The 19,421-nt window shown below is 45.9% G+C and overlaps 1 long non-coding RNA gene across 1 annotated transcript; it reads left to right on the top strand.

The window, feature by feature from the left end:
- The first annotated feature begins 8,549 nt into the window (after nucleotides 1-8,549).
- Nucleotides 8,550-18,857, top strand: LOC129150892 (uncharacterized). The gene is made up of 2 exons (XR_008557675.1): nucleotides 8,550-8,683; nucleotides 18,219-18,857. It is a non-coding gene; the product is annotated as an uncharacterized LOC129150892 (long non-coding RNA).
- The last annotated feature ends 564 nt before the right edge of the window (nucleotides 18,858-19,421 follow it).

Below are 19,421 nucleotides of genomic sequence, written 5' to 3'. Positions count from 1 at the left end.
TATGGTTCTGGGGGTCAGACCTATATTTATGGACAGATATAGTCAAAAGGATACTTAATGACTATACTAATCAAAATATTAAATGATATTTGAATACATGACTGATCATTTAGGTTTCTATGCAGGCATTTATCATTCAACAAATATTTACTGACTGCCAGCATCCCAGGTAATAATTTTAACTGACGAAATTAACAGCACATATTCTAGAAAAGGAGTTACCAAACCCTGACAACACTGTTCTCACTGGCCAACAACTAAGTGAGAAAAAGAAAAACAACTCGAGGAGTTCATATTCATTTCAATTTGAATAAAGACTGCCCTCTATTTGAGCTCTTTTCTAGGTTTGGTGCCAAAATAACCTTTAAAAATAACAAAACAAAGGATGCATTGGCACATAGTAGAGGTGTGTGTTTTTTTAATGTCCTAATTTGGCAGAAATCAAAGTTAGCCCCCACGTCAAACCTCAACATTATTAACTTTTCTTTTTTAAAGAAAATTCACTAGTCTGTGACATTTTTTAAGTTTTGGGGAATTCCACTTTTCTAAAAATAATCTTTCCCAAAAAGACACAACCTACACCCAGTTTCTGGATTAGAAACATGAGGTGGGGTATCCCTGTGACTTCCCACCAGGCAAAGGCTGGGAAAGCAGCTTGGAAAGACAGTTTAGGTTCCATTTTTCTCTCTGAAATGTTAAATATCTGGGTTAAGTTATCATCAGCCTATCGGAAGACCGAAAGGACTGGTAAAGGAGGCAGTGTTAAAATGTAGGAAAAAGCACTTTCCTTTCTGCCTGGGGAGAAGGAAGAGTCGTGACCAGGGTGGAGGCCTGAAGATGAGGGGAAGATGGCTCAGGCCAGGGAGTCCTCTAGGGTGGCAGGGAGACCACCCTCCCAGGGAAAACTGAAGCTCTTCTTCCGGGGAAGCTTCTGAGGTAGACTCTGAAGTCATAACTTGCCTTACTGTCCCAGGCACTGGATGACCCTGGGTCATTGAAATCCTTGCTACTCACCCACAAGATATGAAAACCCTGGGCCATCCCTTAAAGAGCCCAGAGCCTAGGAGCGGAGACCTTGTCGCCTTGTCTCCCCGCCTCCTCCCCCTCCCCGCCACCCACCTGCTGCCTCCAGTGCACACCTAGAAGGGGTCCCAGGCAGAGTTAGGCCCTCAATATTAACTCCTGGTGAATAAATGAACAGCACTATATAGTCAGTACAGTCAGTATATGAATCTCTGGCCTCGGTCACCAGCCATACCTGATATTGAATTTAACTTGAATGTTCATCACAACTTCCACACTGCCATCTAATTACCATTCTCTGCAATTTCAAGAGGGTAATAAAAAGAAAAATCATATAACCATACCATAAAGTTGTTCAGCACAAGCAACAATCACTTTGGTTTACAACCACTCAACTCACAGACCCACTGAAACAAAAATGCGGGCCATGCTTGGAAACCTAATAGCAAATGCCCCGACTCCTGCCTGGAAATTCTATATAGACAAACACTTCCTTAAATTATAAATCAGTAACTACTTAAAACCAATCTACTAAACAAAAATGTTTAGAGTGACTGTAATAATGAAGACTTTCTAATAAATACAGAACTTAGGAGAAATAGACATTCTAACTTAATTACTGTTAATAACCAACCACCATTTCCAACTGAATGGGGTGAGTGCACACAGCCTTCCCAGACCTTCAGCGCTCTCGTGTGAAGCACACAGAAGCCACAGAACGGTGACTATTGATAATGTCAATTGTCTCTCTTGACAAAGCACTGGGGGGGAGGGGGGGGGGCGGATTCTAACCCAACACTTAGTCAAAATGCTTTTAGTGGCAGAAAGGGAGCATTCCAAACACACTAAGCTACTAAAAGGCACTTTGCAAAAATGGTTTTCAATGTTTAAAAACTTTTCCTAGAACCTTTACTCACATAAATAGCACTTAACCCTCAGCCATATATATACCCAAGGCACCAAAGGCAGGAAGTTCTTCCGTTTAACCTTACATTCTGAGAGAACACTAGGGTTTTATTTATATTGTGATTACCTTGATAGGTTTTCTTTAAATTTACCACAACACCATCTTTCTAAAAAAGTAGAACCCTATTGCTATAATTGCCTGAAATAGAAGTCTGATGTTTTTTAGGTCATTTCTTGTTTTGTTTTGTTTTTTAAGATATTCAATGTGAGTAAAGCTACTGCGAATTCTGCCACTCCCTGTAGATCTAGAAATCAGCAAATATTACACACTATACAGTGCTTAATGAAAAGCACAATAATTTGAGCTTAAGCACAACAAATCAGAAGTAAATGCCACCACACTGACAATTGCTGTAACTTTAAATATTGTTCTTTATGTGTGGAAGCAACCAGACTGTGTGGACTACTCATTACCGTAGTACGGAGCAATAAGGTATTCATGGTCCTCAAAAACTGTCCAAAACACATAAAAAATTCTATTTAAGGCCACACAATGTAAAGTAACCAGTAAATCTACTATCCCCCTCCCAGTTAAGAGCCCAATTAAATGATCATTAAAACACACAACCTAAACTGCTAGTCATTGACCAATTCATTTGTACCTTTAAACTGTAAAATTATCTCCAAGATCTGGTTAGGAAATTTACAGTTCTTATAGAACTATGTTTCCCTTCCATATTTTACACATACTATTTTTTCTTAATCTGACTAGTGAAGATAACTCTACATAGTAATCTACAGTAGTAATCAAAACCTATAACCTGAAATCCTTTAGCACTATTTCAAGGAAATCACCAAGGTCACACCCAGGAGGCTAAATGGTCAACCCCCAACTTCCCTAAAATAGTTGTGGAAAGATGTTTAAAAGTTAAGTGGCAGAAAAAGATTAAAATACTCAAAGTTGATATTCAACATCCCAACCTAAACTATTCAAAACCAAATGATTGTTCAAAGGCAGAGTTTGGGAAGATTCTACAGGATATAGTCTCAATTGTACATAAGTGCCCAGTTAGTTCTACATAGGATTAGAAACCACAGTTATTACTATAAAATGTAATCACATTAGCATATTTGAATGTCATGATTAAAAACTCTGCCTTGGGAAAAAATAATAAAAAAACTCTGCCTGCTTCATTCCAAATCAATTAAGTCAGTTAAAGAATATTATTGTGAACTTAGAGCAACGTGTATTAGTTTTAGTTTCAGTATTATCAGTACTACAGATACTGTGGTCTGTAAACTGGCTTTAAAATTTTTCATCTTGTCCTGAAAGAGAACTATAAGGGAAATGGATAAAAGAAGAATTTTAATTAAGCAAGATTAAGCATTACTATCAGTGAGTTATTATGACTTAACCAGTACTATCTTAACATTTTGAAAAGATTTTAGAATACTGCACCAAAGAGGGAGGGAGAACTAAAAAAGCAAATTGTTCTATCTTTACCTGTATTCTTTAACTCTCTACAAAGAAAACAGTGAATGTGTACAGATACACACACATATGTATATATTTGTATATAAACAGATATACAAATAACTTTAAGCATTATACCATACCACTACTCTACACCCCTACACCTCTTTTCCCACAAGGCCAAAGTGAGTGTTTTTAACTGTACCAAACTTAACTAACTTCAGATTAAACATAAACATGGCAGTCAATGCCTTTTAAGGCATGAGGTGGTTCTTTAGAGACATATAAATACTGCCCTCCTTGTCTTTGTAGAGAGCAAATACTCAAGTTGTAAGTTGGCCCTTTTAAATCACCTGTTTGCTTTCAAAATTAAGGAAAAAAAGTCTCTTCTCAATTAATACATACAGTCAATGTTCAGTGGATTCATATATGAACAACACTTATCCACTGGTTAAGAATAAAAACACTTCTGGTGTAAGTGAACTGTTTTTGAAGTTATCCAGATTTGATACAGGTAGGAAAAAATTTCACACAAGTATTTCTCCTAATGCTGATTCAAGAACAAAACATATCTGGGCTCTCAATCTCCAGGCCATATCACTATAAATTTTGAACGACTTTAAATTCAAAAGGCTTTCTGACACTAGAAAACAAGGAACACCTACACACAAACACAAGAGCCCACAAAAAAGCCAGCATCCTGACTCCTGGGGAGGCTCTTCCCTGGGAGGTGGAGGCATGTGTAGGTCAGAAACAACTTTGGTAAAGCTTAAGAACACAGCCTACGGAATTCAACTCATTCTCTCATACAACTTGCTCAGCTGTCTTTTCAGGTTTAGTAATTTTATTTCTCAACTTGATCATAAAATTACCAAACTGGCCCCAAATTTCCAGTAACTCAGCTTTGCTGTTACCCAGGGCAGGAAGTAATGGGGATGTGAAGAACAGGCAGCCAGCAAGTGTTCAAATGCCCTTTTTCGGGAGGGTCCCAATGTTAGGCATAAAGGGACAATTAGAGGCAGCAGACGCTGGCAGGGGCTGCCCTTCTATTTATGTGGAAGATAGATTTATAACAAGAATTGAGCTTGCTTATCAGAGCTGCAGATTTTAAGAAAGGATGGTCCCTGTCCTCCCACTTCCTCAAAGTCAGATTCCTATCTGCCCTCATGGTCTCACTTCAAAATCCTTTGCCCCACATACCACTGCACATGTGCCTAACTGTAGTACTGGTTGCAGAAAAACAAGCCAAATCACCTTATTCTTAAGCCAGCATTTCAGTAAAGTTGTTCTGCTGCACCCAAAATGAGGCCTTTAAGTTATAATGATCAAGCTTCCCTCACCCAAATTTAAGAAATTTCCTGCTGTCTTTGTGTAATTCGGTCTTCCACGTGCATTTAAACTAGTCAACACCCCTCCCCCACATCTGGAGATGAGTAGACAAACCCACTCTTCCTACTGTCCTGGGTTTAATTCATATGCTGGCACCAAAACCTTCACTATTTAGAGCATTTGATATGATTGGGATTCCTTTAATGCCTGGACTGTAAATACCTTCCAGGTTTTTATTTTGTAACACCTCAGTAATGTGAAAACTATTCTAGCCATCCCAATTTAGTCATTTAAAGTCTCATTACATTTGTTTTATTCTATTGGCATGCTCATCAGTATATAGAACTGTCTCGTGTTTTTATTCATACATAAGACTTGAAAATACCTAGCCACTAAAAAAAAAAAAAAAAAAAAAGAAAGAAAAAGAAAATACCTAGCCACTGTCCACCTATTAACCATTCTGCTACAGAATTTGACTGAAGTGGGAAATTAGGACTAAACCATTTAAGACAGGTCATACACAGCAACCTCAAAACCCATAACATACAAGCCATACTGAACACCTTGAACTGAAATTTTGTTACCAAGTGGAAACAAAGCTTCTTGTAAAACCTAAGAGAAGGCCCATCACAGTCCTCAGAGTCAGATAAAAGCGTATCTATTTTTTATAAGTAGTAGATTGTAGGCAGTCAAGAGTCATTAAAACTACTCCAAAGTCCTTATCAGCCGATATCACGTTCGTGACGGCGGAGAGAAAAGAATGTAATTCTGTAAAGTGGGAAAACACATCTTTCGGGACCCCTGAGGCTCTCATCAAGCGGCTCAGAATTAAGAGTGCTCAGGAGTTGGGAAAAGGCAGCCCTGCTGTGACAAGAACATGCCATTTCATCATAAATACTGTTACATGGAGAAGAGTGATGAGCATTTATCTGAAATGAGATAAAGGGACTGTCCTTGCCAGGCCATTATATTCCTGAGTATTTCATCAGTTTGTAAGTGACTTGATTAAGTCTTATTTTCAGATTTCCTCTTTAAAAGGACGACGGGGCTGCTATTCCTCCCAGAAGTTCCTCTGCCAAAAATGGAGGCTTACTTACAAAGAGAATGCAAATCCACCTCCACCTTAAACCTTAAAAGTAAAGGCAAAGCCAAAACCTTCACTCCTCCTCCTTCCTCCCCTATTACCTAGAGAAGGGAGGGGGGGTTACGCTGTTATCTAAATAGATTCTTCAGGCTGAAGGGGGGGAATATTTTACAAGCTTTATTTCAGTGGTGTATTAGTTCCCTTTTTTTTTTTATTAAGAAGTGAAAGGGAATAATATGAACCCAAGACAACTGCTAAACTTCTCACAAGTTGTTTCTTTAAAAAAAAAAAAAAAACGGCAAAAGTCAAGCAGCAAAGTGGTAGAAGGTGTTAAGATAAAAGGATTGAAAGAAGTGGAACACTGAAATAGGTGTCCACCTAGAAAAGTCTAATCTTCCCCCACTTCCTCCTCCGGCATGCAAATCAATGTGCAGAGCTGAAGGCGCAGGCTTCCTCCTCACACCAAATAACTAAAATTCCAAACGATCAGATTATTAACCCTATTCTAACAAATGAGCCAAATAAATAATAAATTTGACTTCTGAGCTTTTAAATAAGGCACTGTCTCTAGAACTTAATCCTTACATAACATTAAATATGGCAGCAATGGGGGGAAGGGGTGACTTCAACTGAAACACCAGGATTGAAAAACACAAACACACTACTCCAGTCTTTGGAATACTGAACAAAACAGTATCTAAAATAAACATGACTTCTCAGAAAAAGCCATCTACCATTAAGGACACACCTTAAAAGTTCTCAGCACATATTAACTAAGCAAGCACAAACTAGTGGTTTGATTGTTGTATTTTTCAGACAAAAAGCAATTAGGTTATTGCTCTGCACTTGTCACTACAGACACTAAACCTATTAGAAACCCTAGATCTATTACCCATTCTCAATATATTGTAAAATCTGGTGCTTTAAGCCTATTGATATTAAGGCAGCCCATCTATTCCACGGGAAAAGTACAGCACAAAAATGTTTATGAACTCCCTGACACACAGAGGAGAAGGTAAAAGGCCTCCTCAGACCCCTACCTAGTGGCCAGGCCCGGCCGGCAGCTGTTGTGGCCCTGCCTTTCTTTTGTTGAGCTTAATCTCATGTCAACTCATTCAACCAACTCAAAAGCAATGAAGACATAATTGAATCAACCTGAACTGAATCGGACCGAGGCTTCTTAAAACATACAGTGTAATGGTTGCAAACGATCTAGAGAACCAGGAAGCCAGCCAGGCTGTGGGGTGCACAGTGGCCAGTAACACAGGGCCCGGACGGCCCGTAGGACCACTACAACCGCCATTTATCTAACGAGGTTTAGGAATGGTCAGCGCTTCAAGCCCTGGAAGCTGGCTCAAGAGAAAAACTGAGGCAAAAAAGATTTAAAGGGGAGCAACACACCAAACTTAAACCCTGAAGGGACTGTCCTTTCCTTAGAGGTGGGGAAGTTTCTGCTGCTCCCAGTGGGAACAGGCGACCGGGTCCCGAAGTGGCCGCCGGTGGCTCTTTCCTGGCGGAGAAACTCCCCGCCCGCCCACCCCGCCCGCCCGGGAACGCGGCTTCCCGTCCTCGGTGGCCCTACCCCGAGTCCTAAAATGTGGGGTCCCACCCAGGACCTGAGTGGCCGTGGTCCCGGCGCGCAGGTACCGGCCTCAGCCCCCCGCAGACCACCTCTCGCCCGGCCGGCCGGCGCAGGACCAAGCGGGCCGCCCCAAACCCAGCCTCCCGGGCCCCCCGCAGCGCCTCCCCTCCCCTCTCCTCACCCCCCCCCCCCCCCCCCATCCCGTGCCGCTAGCACTTCGGGGCCAAATCAAGAGGGAAGAGGGCTCTCCATCTGAAACTGCGCGGTTTCGCCACTCGGCGCCTGCTGGCACCAACTTCCCTTTTAAAAAAACACTTTTAGGCGAACATTTCAATCCCGCCTGCCCTTCGGAGTGCCTAGTTCTGCTTCCAGCTGGCTGTGGGTCTGCCACCAGAACTGAGTTATAAAGACATTCTTTAGGCGTTTATGGGTTGTTTTTAGGTGTGTTTTTTAAAATCTTTAAAATTAAAGGGGGTAAATAAAAATCCCAATTTCACACCCAGGAAGCACAGCCCCGTGCACCGCCTACTCAGAGATGGGCAGAAGACCGGGACTCCCGGGCACGGATTTGGGGCGCCCGCGGGGGGGGGGGGGGGGCTCGCAGGGATGCGCCTTGGGGTCTGGGGCCAGGCCAGGCCCCTCCCCCGACCCCTATAGACGCGCCCTCCGCCGGGCCCGTGTGGACGGTCCCGGCCATTGTTTGCGGGGGACGCCTGTTAGGACGCATTGTTTTGGCCGTTTCCAACTTGCCCGGCCCCTCCCGGGCCACCGTGGGGGACCCCGCGCCGGCCTCTGCCCCCCACGGCCGAGTGGGCAAACCGCGAGCCCCGCCCCGCGGAGCCCTCCAACTTTTCAGGGAAGCCCCCACGCACCCTCGTACGCAGCCCCCGGCTCCTCGGCCGGCCCGGCTCCCGACCCGGAGAGGGGGACCCCCACCCCCAGGCCACCTCGGCTATTCCCCAGAGTGAGTGTGATGGTCAAACACTGTCTGTACACACCGGGGGCTCGCCCGACACCTTCTCGCCGGGTGGGGAGGGGGCGCCCTAGAGGAACGGAATCGAGTGGGAGCGGGCGGGCGGGCGGGGCGACCATCCGGGGAGGGGGCAAGATAACGAGCTCGGAGCCTCGAGGGCGGCTCGGGGGGGCGCCGGAGGGCGACGCGGGGCGCCCCCTGGGGCCCGGCGCGGGCGGGGGCGCGCCCCCTTTACCTGCGGCTCCGGCTCCTCGGCCATTTCCTCGCTCGGCGGCGGCCGGGACTGAACTGACACCACACGAGCGAGCCGAGGTTTGAATGAGGAGGGAGCGGGCGAGGGGAGGGGGCGGGGAAGGCAGGAGGAGGGGAGGCGACGGGGAGTTTCTCTCGGCCTTTTGTGCGGACACCTCCCGGATTCCTCACCGGCCCCGGCCCCCCAAAACAGACGGGGGGCCACGGGTCGAAGGGCGAAACCATCCCTCACGGGACCTCGCGCCTTGAAGACCCCCCCCCAAAAAAGGAGCGCCCCGCGTCCCCGACCCCCAACCCACCCCCGCCCGGAGGATTTGGGGGCCGGGCTCACCTCGGGCGCGGGGCTAAGGTGAGCGGGGTGGGGGTGCGCACGGGGGGGCAAAGGCTCGGGCGCCCCCTACTCGTCCGCGAGGGGACAGTGCAGGCGCGGGTGCAGGCGCGGGGGGGTCCCTAGAGCCGCCGGGGCGAGGCGCGTCCGGCGCACCGGGACTGTTGGGTCAGAAAGTGCTCAGGGAGCAGCTGTTGCGCCCTCCCTCGGCCCCGCCGTTCGAATACGCCCCGCCCCCGGCCTACACCGGCCGCGGCCGCCCCCCGAGGCCCCGCCCCGCCCCGCGGGCACGTGACCTCCGCGGGCGCGCCCCTGCCCCGCCCACCGCCGCGGGCTCCGCCCCCAGGGCGCGAGCGGACGAGCACGCGCACTCCCGGTTCTCGCCCCGGAGACTCCCGCGCACGCGCTCGCCTTTCACCGCCCACACACACACCCCCTCCCGCCATCCGGCCAACCGTGGAACCGCGAACGCCCGGCGGTTCCAGTGACAGGTACGCGGGGAGGGGGCCACGAGGGCAGCGCGCAGGCGCAGACCCAGGCCTGCGCCTCGCCGCCTCCCCCTCCCTCGCAAGGTGTGCCCAGGCCCGGGGCGGAGCAGGCAGCCCGAACTCCTGGGTCATCCAGAATTACCAACAAACAAACAAAAAGCCTATACACCCTTTCGGGCAGATTAAAAGGCAGCTGTGCATAAACAACACTTCCTTCGGGTTTTCCTCAAGTGTGAGGAAGGTCGATAAGACAAGATGATTAAAATGTTTTTTAATTAGTATCTTCATAAAGCCATCCTTTGTTGTTACTTTTCTAAAAGGTCTGGGTTTGCGCTGCTGTTATAACTTCAGATTTATAAACTTGGCCTGGGTTCCAAGAATCCACTTGGCTTTGATAGAAATCCACGTGGATGAAACCGGGCTTATTAAAATGGAAACCCAAAAAAAAAAACCTCTCCCCCTCCTCCCCACGCCTAACTCATTTAAAGCGTTTTCCGACTGTTCTTTCTCTGCTCACAGAAAAAAAAAAGGAAAAGAAAGAAAAGGTCCCAGGACACTGATTCCCCCCACTTTAAGCTCCAGGAGGAATCACGGAAGCACAATCACACCCACTAAGTTTTCCGCCCCAAGATGCAAACGAATGCAAATGTAAACGGAGCTCTGCAAAAGTCACCACAAACAAAATAGCCCCGTGTTTTTTTTTTTGTTGTTGTGTGTGTTTTGTTTTGTTTTACCTTCAGTGTATCCAAAATGGAAAAACTTAAAACATAACAAGAAAGGCACTTAAAGTACACAGTTAATAAATCAAGACAAAAAAAGTGCTCGGCTGGTGAGCAATGCAATCCTTAATAAATAGGAAATGGAATTTGAGAGGCAGCTTCTTAGCAGAGGGGAAGCATTTGCAGAGGGTGATGTTTTTGCTGTCATTTTATACAGAACTACTAGCCCCACAGACGGTCTGGTTAGTCTTTTCTACAGAAATGAACCAATCTCTTACAAATTAATTAGCAGTGCCAGAAGTAGATTCTTCGGCCAGAACTCTTTTTTTTTTTTTTTTTAATCAAGTACACTGATACCAGCAGTAGGTTCCCTTTCTCAGGGAAGATGAATACCGCTCTGTAAGATACTTTTCAGAGCCTCAGACATAGTCACATCCTGAAACACAGTCCAGAGGCATCCTCTTCATAAACAAGAAGCTTCATTGAACTTACCAAAACAAATGACTTCCACCCTTGCTCCTCAACAAAGAAACGATGAACTAGTGGAACCAGGTTGAGTCTTAACATAAGTGTAGCCTCACTCTACATGTTAATGGATAACCTTTGAACTCTGAAACCCTGAATGCTGTAAACACAATGGCACTACTGATAGTTTAAAATCCTGCTATCAAAATTGAGCAAAAAAGAAAAGTCCAAACTTTTTCAGTAGGAATGGGGAAACAATCCAATGTTTTGACAAATAATCGTTTCACTAAGAACAATAGGACTCCTGGCTCTCAGACCGTGTTGCTACTGAATTATTCTCAGAGCAAAAAGGGTTGTGCTTTTTTTTTCTCTATGCCCTCACAAAGCTACCACTTTGTTAGCATAATAACATCATATGGTCTGTTAACCACTGTTTCTCTCTCCCTATAACCCCCCCCCAAAAAAAAAAACCTTATTATGTTGTAGCTTTTAAAATTGAAAGATGATTGTATTAACTGATCTATCTGCTAAGAGTTTTATATGTGATCCTTATGTTTGAGCAAGGAATTACAAAGACCTTATTCTTGGAGGCATGCCAACAAAAAACTGGGAAATGGTTGCAAAATTCTGCCAGTGACTGAGTGCTGGGTCGCAAACACACACTGTGTTTTTAAAAGGACAGAGTGGTCTGAATTTGCTGTAAGGGCATCTGTGAGACACAATCTCCCTTTAGAAGAGAGAGACTCATACTTAAGATGTGTTTGGAAAGCTGGTATACTTAAAACAATGAAAAATGGAAACTCCAAAAGTAACAGAACACTAGGAACATGTGGTTTTGTAATAAACGTGAAGAATTTATATTGTTATTGTATGAAATGAAAATTGAAAATCAAACGTTGATCTACATCTACTTAGCTCCACCCACCCACGAGTAATCCTGTTTTACCATTACTCCCTAGCTAGACTCATTCTTCAGGAGTCAGGTGCTGCAGGGAAGCAGACAGCACAAAGAAAGAATGGGACCAGAAATGTCCCTTCCGCTGTGAGCTGACACGCTCCTCCGGGAAGGGGCAGAAAAAGCCCCACTTCACCTCTTTTTAATGCGACAAATGTCAGCTACACTTCATTTTTCACAATTATCTAAACAGACCAGCCCGCCTTAAGATGTTTCCCAGTGTACGCTTTAAAATATAGCCCCATTATCCCCGATTTAATCCTGGTGACAGGAGACCTCTTCTTTTAGCCAACTTCTGGTTTTCTCTCCAGATCTAATAAACAAAAAGCCCTTCTGATTTGCTATATTTACCATCTATTGGAATCATGTTTGGGGACTAAGCCATAATTAGAAGAACAGAATGCGGTATGATCTTCTTATTTCGTAAGTATTTATTTTGCTGTGGAACTATTACAGAAAAACAATTTGGAAACTGTGTAAAACCCTGGAGCTGAAAGGAAGCCAACAAAGATACTTGGCTTAAAAAAAAAAAAAAACAACTTAGTGGTTCAGAGCAGGAAAACCTGAAAAACTGCAGTGAGGCGTTAGCAGGAAAAGAGAATGAAAAAGTGAGCCCAACCTGCCAGGCTCCCGCAAACTACAAAGGACATTTGAGAAGAAGCCGGGGCAGCCCTTTTAACACGACTGAGTGCACTAAATTAAGTAGGGATCACCAACTGCAGGAAACACCACACTGCTCTCTCTTCTAGTCAACCTCTTGCTTTCACTCAAGTCCGTCTCAAAATTGTAAGCCCTCTATAAAACATCAGAATAGATGACAAAAATAAATAGCAGCATTTACCTTTTGGAAGTGGGGGCAGTGTCTGGAACCTGGAGACTCTTGCTCTCTGAGCCTGCCAGGCCACCTGGCTCAGAACAATCCTGGAAGAGAAGTGATTGCTGGATTTTATTCGCAAACCAAAAAGGGAGGGGCCAAGAATAAGGCTCAATTTAAATAGAAGTCTAGATCCAATCACAAATTCATTAGATTAACTTGGGTTGGGGAGGGGGGGATCGAGATTGTTAATCTTTTAACTTCAATTGTCCCACTGACAAGTTAGATCAGCGCCTCCCTCCCCTCTGCAAGCACTTTGTCTTCCTCTAATATTCTGGAAGGTTTTCCAAGGCTGACGTCACTCGACATGTAAATGTAAACTTTCTTTAAAAATTACGTGTGTCACATAACTTTGGGAGCCCCTCTTTAAAGCTTTCCGCACTCGTCTGATATTCCAAAAGGGGAACTCTGGGATAAGAGGAAGTCTGGGAAGAGTAAGGTAAATAACATTTCTTGAAATCCGATGCCCAGCCTCATCTCAATAAATGGAACTCTCTTTCATCCACCCACTTACTCAGGTCAAAACCTAGTATAATCTGGCTTAAACTATACTTCACCCTCCTTCCCCACACACCTTGAATCCATCAGCAAACCCTATAATTTCTAAATATATTTCAACTCTGTCCACTTCATCTAACACAAGCCTACTCCACAAACCCACTCTCTCCTCCAAATATTTGAATAAGTGAGGTTTCTCCACGCTTCTTTCTTTCTAGGTTTGCCTTAACATTCTCCACCCCATCGCCCAAGAGCTTTTACAGTGTAAATCAGATCATGTCCCCACCCTGCTTAATGGCTTCCTCTTGCCTCAGGAGAAAAGAACAAACTCCAGAGCTGCCTCGCCAGGCCTGTAATCTGGCCCCTGCCTAACTCTCCAGCCTCAAGTCTTGGCCAACCCTCATTTAGGGTTCTAAGCTTCAACCTGTCTGACCCAGAGCCTCTAGACCTGCGCTTCCCTCGGCCTAGCGCTCCTTTCCCATTCATTCAGAAAATCAGCTTCTGTTCCTGCTCAGAGAGGTTTAAACTGCGTGTTCTGGGGGAAGGGGGGTGGGAATGTCCTCTGCAGTCACTCGGGACTCCCAAATACTCCTCGCCACCTCTTGAAAGCTGCAGTAATTCCAGAGTATTATTTAATCCCTCTGGGTTTCAGTTTCCTCATCCATAAAATGGGATGATGAAGAAGAAGAGGAAGTAGAAAAAGGAAGAAAATGGAGGAAGAGGAAGAAAAAAATAACTCCTTCAAAGTTCTCACTGCCCAGCCGGCGTGGCTCAGTGGTTGAATGTGGACCTATGAACCAGGAGGTCATGGTTCGATTCCCAGTCAGGGCATATGCTGGGGTTGTGGGCTCAATCCCTAGTGTGGGGCGTGCAGGAGGCAGCCAATCAATGATTCTCATCACTGATGTTTGTCTCTCTTTCTCTCCCTTTCCCTTCCTCTCTGAAATCAATACAAATATATTTCTTTTTTAAAAAATTCTCATCACAAGGGAAAAAACTATGAGATGACTGATGTTAACTTACTGTGATCATGATTTTGCAACATACACATACCTCGAATCATACTGTACAATTTAAATTTATAGCATCACATGTAAACTGCATCTCAATAAAATTGGAGAAAACATATATATTTATATTACTGGCATAAGTAAGACTGGAGGATTAATGAGACACACTGTGCAAAGTTGTAAGCCCAGAGTTTGGGAGGGCCTGGCACTGTTGTAGGCACAGGACATAGAGCTCAGAGGAAGCCAAACAAATAAGTCCTTGCCCCTTTGGACTTCATGCTATCTTCTAGAGCAGCGATTTTCCCCCTTTTTCATATCGTGGCACACACAAGCTAATTACCACACAGTTCTGTGGCACACGAAAAACAGGTGTCATTTTGATTCATTCACACCAGACAGCTACTGTGTTGGCTATTGAGATAGATAGATAGATAGATAGATAGATAGATAGATAGATAGATAGAGATAGATAGATAGATTTTTTTTATTTTTTTTTTTTTTACAATCTAAGGGAAAAGAGGTCAGTGCCCCTGACTAAATAAATCAGTTTTTGCAGGTTTTAAAAATTCTGCCAGTGACAGAAAATCACTGTTCTGGAGGTAGACCAACAATACACAGATAGTTATATTCACAAAGTCAGGGTCACCGGAGAGGGGAAGGTGCCTGCTGTTTCGGGGTGGGGCTCCCTGAGGAGCAGCGGCCCTCCATCAGGAAGCCAGGTGGGGAGCAGAAGGTGGGCAGGCTCAGGACAGAAGGGAAGCTGCTTAAAGAAGGAACTAGAAGGAGGCCAGCGTGGGGGGCCCAGCGAGGGAGGACAGGAACGCATGGGAATAAGGCAGGACCTTGCAAAGACAGTGGCAAGAACTGGTTTTTATCTCTGGATGCGGTAGGGTGTCAGACAATTTTCCATCCTCATTTTATGTGCCACATCTGTATTTGACAGTCTATCCCTTCTTCCTCCTTGGAACACTTCTTCCCTGGATTTGGAGCCTGCTCATTTCCCCAGCTCCCCTGGCTGCTCCTCCTGAGTCCCCTCGGCCGGTCCTTGCCCCTCTCCCTGACCTCCAGACTAAAGCGCCCAGGCCCAACGCTGGTGCCTTCTCTGTTTCTCATTTATCCCCTAGGGCCGTGGTCGGCACACTCATTAGTCCACAGAGCCAGATATCAACAGTACAACGACTGAAATTTCTTTTGAGAGCCAAATTTTTTAAACTTAAACTTCTTCTAACGCCACTTCTTCAAAATAAGACTCGCCCAGGCCGTGGTATTTTGTGGAAGAGCCACACTCAAGGGGCCAAAGAGCCGCATGTGGCTCTCGAGCAGCAGTTTGCCAACCACGGTCCTACCTAGGTGATTTCATCCAATTCAGTGGCTCAGAAGACCTAACAAGGCTCCTAAATTTATATCTTTCTCACCCAGGCCTTTACCTCGACTCCCAAAACATATTTCCAACTTCCTACTCTATGTCCACTTAGATGTCCAGTAATGAATTCTAGATTTCACTCTCAGACCTTCTCCCACAACTCCCCACCACTAATAGACATTTAATATCATGGATGTTGACGAAGAAAGAATGGGTAGAGAGATGGGTTAGCCACTCACATTAGATCACGCACCCCTGCCAGGTACCCCCAGATCTCAAACCCATGTGGTTATCCTCACTACACATTACACCCCAGTAATTTATTCATTCCTGCCGGTCCTCCTCCTACTCAACTCCATAAAAACAGATGCCACTGTCTTGTTCTCTGCTGTATCTCCATGATGCCTGCCTGTAGCAGTGATCAATCAATGTGTTCAAAACGCATTCCGATGGGAAGGGAATTAAAATTTGGGTCTTCTAACCAGTCACTGGGGTCTGGTTAGACCTCAGTGTCCTCATCTGTAAAATAGGAATGCTAGTCACCTGCCTCATCGGATAGTTGTGTTGCCCCAAGTCATACCACAGGGAAGCTCTGTGCTGCACACCAGCCAAAGGCACAGATCCACCTTCACGGATTTTTTTCCTATTGGAACAATACTAGAAATCTATTGTCTCTTCCTTATGATTTTCTTTTCTTTTTTTAAAAAAATATATTTTATTGATTTTTTACAGAGAGGAAGGAAGAGGGATAGAGAGTTAGAAACATCGATCAGCTGTCTCCTGCACACTCCCTACTGGGTACGTGCCTGCAACCAAGGGACATGCCCTTGACCGGAATCAAACCTGGGACCCTTGAGTCCACAGGCCGATGCTCTATCCACTGAGCCAAACCTATGATTTTCTTAATAGTATTTTTTTCTCTAGCTTTCTTTATTGTAAGAATACAGTCCATAATACATATAATGCACAAAATGTGTTAACTGACTGTATACATTATTAGTAAAGCTTTGAGGCAACAGTAAGCTATTAGTAGTTAAGTTTGGGGGGTGGGGGAACATCAGCAGTTATACTTGGATTTTCAACTGCACCTGGGTAAGCACCCCCAACTCCTGTGTTGATCAACGGTCAATTACACAGAGTATCAACTCCACGAATGGCTGTGTAGGACTCGCCTTTGAATATACCTGGCACCCAAGTGTCAGCTCTCCTAATGCTATTGACATTGGACCTGGAACCCGAAAGGTTTCCCAGTTTACTAGGAAGAACATGAGAGTCTCTGACCTCACTTTCCTCTTTTTTCCCCAGCTCTCTCAATCAGACGACATAAATGGCCTAGTAAACTGTTGGTATAGTTGGTTGGTTAGGATTTTTATTTTCTTTTACTTTCAGGTCTGAGTCAACCTGTTAACTCCATTGAGAGCAGGGACTTGTGCAAACCCACACCCAGGAGTGCCTTCTGCATTTCTCTGCCTTGGGATGGAGCACTGATGCTTCCAAAAATTCTCTGCCAAAAGCAGGACCAGTGCCCAGAGGCTGGCTGATCAGCGCTAACGTTTATTACGTCCTCAGTGTATGCTCTCTACTCTGTAACTCATTTACTGTAACTCCTAGGGACCCTCTGAGGTAGAGCCTATGTTTTTCCATCTTTTTTTTTTTTTTATCTTATTGATTTTTTACAGAGAGGAAGAGAGAGGGATAGAGAGCTAGAAACATCGATGAGAGAGACACATCGATCAGCTGCCTCCTGCACACCCCCCACCAGGGATGTGCCCGCAACCAAGGTACATGCCCTTGACCGGAATCGAACCCGGGACCTTTGAGTCCGCAGGCCGGCGCTCTATCCACTAAGCCAAACCGGTTTCGGCTGTTTTTCCATCTTTGTAGATGAACCTGGGCACAGAGGGACGAAGTGGCTCTCCCAAAGCCCACTGGTCTGAAGCAGCAGAGCTAGGAGTCTAGATCCAGCACCTGCCCCTAGGGCCTTGTCCTTATCCACAGATATGGGGCCTCCCTCATAGCCCATTCCTCCCCCCTCACTAGGGTATCCAACCTCAGCTCCTATCCCCCCAACCCCCACCCCTTCACCACAGGGTTTCCTTCCCTGTGCAGACATTAGCCAGGCCTCACCCCCACACCCCATCCTGTGTCCCCAGAACCTTGAACCGTGCCTGGCACATAGTAGATGCTCACTAAATACTGGATGAAAAATGAGTAAATGGTTACCATGTGCCAGGCATGAGATAATCTCCATTATCTCATTACATCCTCCTACTAACAACCCAATGGTTAGTTGTTTTTTTGGTTTTGTTTTTTAAATATTTTTATTGATTTCAGAGAGAAAGGGAGAGGGAGAGACAGAAACATCAATGATGAGAGAGCATCATTGATTGGCTGCCTCCTGCACACCCCCTTACTGGGGATCGAGCCCGAAACCCGGCCATGTGCCCTGACCGGGAATCGAACCGTGACCTCCTGGTTCATAGGTCGATGCTCAACCACTGAGCCACCCTGGCTGGGCCCAAATGGCTAGTTTTAATCTTGCTTTAAAGGCAGAGAGGTGAGGCATGCATTCAATCAACAGAATGCACACCGACGCCGTGATGTGCCTGGCATTTTCCCCAATACCAGGGATTCAGCTGGAAGGACGTGAACTCACGTTCAAAGAACTACCTTTCCAGCAGAGATCACAGACCTGTCACACTGAGCTTTTCAAAAGTCAAACCTGAGTACATTAGGGCCCTGCCTAGAACTCCCACTGTCTCTGAGAGCGTGGCTGGCAGGATCCCCTGGCCTGTGAAGACTGGATTTTACTCCAAGGGCACGGGGGAGCCACTGAAAGGAAATGGAAGGAAAACCACGAGAACTATTAAACTTCAGGTGTTTCTTCCTCAACAGATTATTTCCTCAGAGATGCTCCTGGCTACACACAGAGGCGTGAAAACTAAGACCCGCAGTCCTTTACCTCAATGGACGTCTTCCGGTCCTGGCGTCCAGGGCACGGCCACGGAATCAGAAATGTCACTGATGAGGACACCTGCCACTGGGCTCCTGCCATCTTATCAATCTCCGCCCTTTTTGTCGTTACTGCCTTTCTCAGAAAGGTGAAACCGCGGCCTGCCTGAGGTCCCAGGCCTCAGTGCGTGTCCCGTCTCCCAGACTACACTGAGGCCAGCCCCCGCTCTGTCACCGACCTAAATGTCCTTCGTTTCTAAAAATGCACACTGACATACATTGCTGGACACCCCATTTCCTGAACGCTCTCCAGGCGGCGTGTGTGGTCTGGGCCAGGAGGAAGGTCCTCCCCTCGGCCCGTTGCTGGAACAGCGAGAGTCCACTCGGTGTGGCCCGGGTCTGGTCCCCTCCCCCCAGGCCCTCCCTCGCCTTCTTGCTGTACCTGTGGGCTTACCCACCTTCCCCAACAGGCTGCACCTCCTCTTTGAGGGCAGGGGAGAAAGGCTGTGCAAACTCATGTCCCCAAAGCCATTAGCAGTGTTTATTGCATAGAAGGGGGAGGCAATAAATGTTTAAAAACTGCGTGTCCTCAACTAGGTTTTAACCCTCCACACCTGCCTTTCCATTGCCCCGCAGAGCTAGTCAGTTAGCACATCTCACAGGTCCTACCATCCCCACAGCTCTCAACTGCACCCGTTCCTTCCTGTTCCTTGTTTCCGGTTTCCTGATCAGCACAGGAATCTCATCGCCAGGCCGCCTGAACCTTCCTCCCAGCCCACAACACTTCTTCCTAGCCCCCGCGGACAGCCACCTGCCGCTGCCCTGTGCAGATCTCACCTGGTGCCAACCTAAGTCACTGCTCCCTCCTCTCGGGATGCAAAACCACCCCGTGACCCCAGCCAACATTTTCACCAATTCACTCCATAAATATTTACTGAAGACTCCTTTGTCCCAGGCACTTGACTAAGGTAGTAATTAAAGAGTGAAGTACAAAACAAATTGTATTTCTGTCCTTGTGGAGCTTACGTTTTAATAGGAGAAATAGGCATTAAACAAATTAAAGCATAAATAAATAGGGAAGCATATAATTATAATGCCTACTCCAGGGTAATAAATAACCCCTCAGGTACGTAAGAATGCTCACTG

Source organism: Eptesicus fuscus, chromosome 12, assembly GCF_027574615.1.
Source record: "Eptesicus fuscus isolate TK198812 chromosome 12, DD_ASM_mEF_20220401, whole genome shotgun sequence".
Lineage (NCBI taxonomy): Eukaryota > Metazoa > Chordata > Mammalia > Chiroptera > Vespertilionidae > Eptesicus > Eptesicus fuscus.
The sequence above is the reverse complement of the archived record's forward strand: the minus strand, read 5'-3'. Positions and strand labels throughout refer to the sequence as shown.